Genomic DNA, 4917 nt, shown 5'->3' with positions numbered 1-4917 from the left:
TTATAGGTTAAAGAACGTTCTACAATCTTACCTAAACAATTCCCTGCTGAAAAAAAAAATAGAAACCATCACAGAAATGTTTTTAATGGTTTACACTACACATACCATTACAACCATTACAGACCATCAGCTAATAACCATCAAAACCATTAAAACATAGTTTTCTGTAGTGTTTTGAGACACATTCCATTAGGATTTATTGGTTTTAACAAGCCACCAATAGAAGGAGACCAATTACCAGAGACCAACAGCAACCATTACAGTTTCCATTAAAATCAATCGAATTACCATTATAACCAGTAAAACTATTACAAATTCTGTGATGGTTTCTATTGCTTTTTCAGTTATTTATGTAAAATAATTAGAATAAAATGGACAGTATGTGAGCCCTTTATAAAATAAAAAAAGATATAAGGTCATGGGATAACTTTAATGTTATTTATGACTGGGTGTCTATGCATAAAGTAATAGAACAAAATCATTGAATCATGGATCATTATTTCAACATTTCTGTTAGGCCTACTTACATAGTGAAGAGAAAGTATTCTTAACTGAGCAGAGCTGGTCATATACATTTTCTGTTAAACTAAAAAGAGAAAAAGGCATGATTGGCATGAAACTAGTTAAAATTTGAAAGGTAAAATTTATAGAAATTGTAAAAAATTAATAATTTACCTCTTAAGAGTGTGTTGAAAGTCTGTCTTGAGCTCCAGAAAACCAGTAATGATGCGGCTTTGACAGTTACAGATTTGAAAAACAAAAAGGCGGGACAAAAGAACCCTAAACTCTAAAGCAAAGACCCGTCTCAGCATATAAAAGGTTCTTCAGGAGGATACGGTTCTAAAAAGAGCTGTTTCTACGTGTAAAGAACCTTTAACACTAGAACTGCCAGGGGTTGCTGTATACCTAAAACCTCAAATTTTACCCACACACATGACATGCTGTTTTTATATGGCTAAAGAACATATTATTTCACTGTATTATGCCACTGTCTTCACAAAGAAGTGTCTAGAGTCATGAAATGATTATGTCTAGTCAACTATATTTTTGCCCTGTTGTTTTATGTTCAAGGCTTTTTTTTTTTTACGCAGGCCACTAATCAATTTTCATAACGGGCAATATAAGCTAAACAAGCCTGCACTGACAACAAGAATTAGAAGGAATACAGATTTGAAAAACAAAAAGGCGGGGAAAAAAGAACCCTAAACTCTAAAGCAAAGAACCGTCTCAGCTTATAAAAGGTTCTTCAGGAGGATACGGTTCTAAAAAGAGCTGTTTCTACGTGTAAAGAACCTTTAACACTAGAACTGCCAGGGGTTGCTGTATACCTAAAACCTCAAATTTTACCCACACACATGACATGCTGTTTTTATATGGCTAAAGAACATATTATTTCACTGTATTATGCCACTGTCTTCACAAAGAAGTGTCTAGAGTCATGAAATGATTATGTCTAGTCAACTATATTTTTGCCCTGTTGTTTTATGTTCAAGGCTTTTTTTTTTTTACGCAGGCCACTAATCAATTTTCATAACGGTCAATATAAGCTAAACAAGCCTGCACTGACAACAAGAATTAGAAGGAAGTAAATACATATTTGGGTGATATTATACACATACTACAATGTCATTAATCAATATATTAAGATATAGTAATATAATCATATTAGATAATATGTTACCTATGTTATTTCAATTACTAAAATAGCGTATAGACAATAATGAGCAATAATAATTCACCAAATTAATTATTAATTTGTTTAGTTATATCATTTATAATTTGAATGAGAAAACAAAACCAATATTTTTTTGGTTTTATTCATTAGATCATAGATTTGATTTTTTTTTTTTCTTCAGGAAATGGGCAGACTAAATAGCACCACAGAAGCAAACAATAAACGATAGAAATGGCAAAGCAAAAATGTAATAATGAATCCAAATTTTGAACAATTATGAGTAACTGTCACGTGTATGTTCCTGTTTGTCCTTGTTTGGTTTGGTTCCTGTTCCCATTATTAGTAGTCACCTGTTCCTTGTTATTAGTTATCCTCCTCAACTGTCTGCCCTTCGTTATCTGCCCTATTTGAGTTCAAGCCCGTTCTGTTCTCCCTTGTCTGGAATTGTTCATGTCAGCATTTGCTACATGTGTTTTCCTGTTCCCTTGGATATTATTAAAGTCTACAAATTTGAATTGGACTCTGTGTCTCCTCGTTCCTCGCTCCGTGCTCCTCACAGTAGCAACCCGTCACAGAATTCCAGACCGAAACAATAAGTAAGCGGCGCCCCTTCTCCCCGTGTTTTTGTTTTCATTTTAAAAGTCTTTTAGTTTTCCCTTGTGTTCGTCCCGTGGCATGGAGATAGCCACTCACTTCTCAGCCCTAGCCTGCAGAGATCTCCCCTTTGTGGAATATGTGTGGGAGTTCTGCCCCCCCAGAATTCCTAATTTTCCCCATGAAAATTTTTTTTTGGGGGGGGGGGCATATGTCCGTGGCCGTGGTGGCCGAGCCGTCTAAGGTCACGGAGGATCCGCCATGGTCTCCTGAGTCCCCTGCTCCACCGTGGCAACCTGAACTGTCTGCTCCGCCATGGCCCCCTGATCTACCAGCTCCGCCATGGCAACCCGAACTGCCTGCTCCGCCATGGCCTCCCAAGTACCCTGATCTGCCATGGCTCCTTGGACTGCCCCTCATTATCTGCCCTATTTGAGTTCGAGCCCGTTCTGTTCTCCCTTGTCTGGAATTGTTAATGTCAACCCTTGCTACATGTGTTTTCCTGTTTCCCTGGATATTATTAAAGACTGTATGTTTGAATTGGACTCTGCGTCTCCTCGTTCCTTGCTCCGTGCTCCTCACAGTAGCGACCCGTGACAGTAACATTAGGCTAAAACATAAATATGATATCTTGATCGCTGTCAGATGAGCAGTCAGATGCTGAGCCGACCCAGGACGCTTTAACTGTTTTTTTTTTTTTTTTTACAGGCCTCAATAATAGCTATATAACATTTTCCGATAACACTTTACATTAAGGTTCCCTTTATAAAGGGTTTATAAATGTGTTAATAAATTGTTAATAACTCACTTACAAATGCATTATAAATCATTGATATGCAGTTATAAATGTATGAATAAAGGGGTGATTTTTATGCAATACCTGCAAAATAGTGAGCCATTTTTAACTCACATGTTATAAATGTTTAACAAATATATTTATTAATACGTATTTCACTCAAAACCAGATTCCCGATTTTATTCATGATGCAGTAAAAACGTACTATTTTAGCAAGACTGAAGGGTATGCAATACCTGCCAAATAGTGAGCCATTTTTAACTCACATGTTATAAATGCTTAACAAATATATTTATTAATGCTTATTTCACTCAAAACCAGATTCCTGATTTTTTTCATGATGCAGCAAAAATTTATTATTATAGCAAGTCTAAAGGGTGTTGTATTTATGGTTTTCACATTTATATCTCATGACTCGTGTCACTTTTCTTACAATGTTTCTTACCAGAATCTACTCTGTACCTTACCTATGATTCTCCACAGAAGTTCATGATGCCTATCCACAGCAATGATTAAAAACTGATATATTTTGTTTATCAAGATTAAATTATCATCTTGATTTTTATTTTGGGGGAAAAATCATAAAAGCACAACCATGACTTGATGAGATATTAATATTGAAAATTTTAATTCCAATATTACCTGTGAACTTTAATGTAATGAACCATTAATTAATGATTTATAAACATTAATAACCTGTGAAAGTGCACCTTAATGTAACGTGAACATCTGTGAACCAGTTATTAATGAGTTTTAAATGTTGATAACATCTAAAAGTGAATCTTAATGTAAAGTGATCACCTGTGAACCATTTATTAATGATCTTTAAACGTTAGTAACCTGTGAAAGTGAACCTTAATGTAAAGTAAACACCTGTGAACCATTATTTATTAATGAATTTCGAACGTTAGTAACCTGTGAAAGCGAACCTTAATGTAAAGTGAACACCTGTGAACCATTTATTGAGTTACAAACGTTAGTAACATGTTAAAGCAAACCTTAATGTAAAGTGAACACATGTGAACCATTTATTAATGAATTACAAATGTTAGTAACCTGTGAAAGCGAACCTTAATGTAAAGTGAACACCTGTGAACCATTTATTAATTAATTACAAACGTTAGTAACCTGTGAAAGCGTTCCTTAATGTAAAGTGATCACCTGTGAACAACCGTTAGTAACCTGTGAAAGCGAACCTTAATGTAAAGTGACCACCTGTGAACCATTTATTAATGAATTTCATACGTTAGTAACCTGTGAAAGCGAACCTTAATGTAAAGTGAACAACTGTGAATCATTTATTGAGTTACAAACGTTAGTAGCATGTGAAAGCGAACCTTAATGTAAAGTGAACACCTGTGAACAATTTATTAATGAATTCCAAATGTTAATAACCTGTGAAAGTGAACCTTAAGGTAAAGTGAACATCTGTGAATCAGTTATTGAGTTATAAACCTTAATAACCTGCAAAAGTGAATCTTAATGTAAAGTGAACACCTCTGAACCATTTATTAATGAGTTACAAATGTTAGTAACATGCGAAAGCAAACCTTAATGTAAAGTGAACACCTGTGAACCATTTATTAATGAGTTACAAACGTTAGTAACATGCGAATGCAAACCTTAATGTAAAGTGAACACCTGTAAATCATTTATTAATGAGTTACAAAACGTTAGCAACATGCGAAAGCGAACCTTAATGTAAAGTGAACACCTGTGAACCATTTATTGAGTTACAAACGTTAGTAACATGTTAAAGCAAACCTTAATGTAAAGTGAACACATGTGAACCATTTATTAATGAATTACAAATGTTAGTAACCTGTGAAAGCGAACCTTAATGTAAAGTGAA

This window comes from Sinocyclocheilus anshuiensis, unplaced genomic scaffold, assembly GCF_001515605.1.
Source record: "Sinocyclocheilus anshuiensis isolate Anshui unplaced genomic scaffold, SAMN03320099.WGS_v1.1 scaffold1026, whole genome shotgun sequence".
NCBI classification, from domain to species: Eukaryota; Metazoa; Chordata; class Actinopteri; order Cypriniformes; family Cyprinidae; genus Sinocyclocheilus; species Sinocyclocheilus anshuiensis.
Note: the sequence above shows the minus strand (reverse complement) of the source record.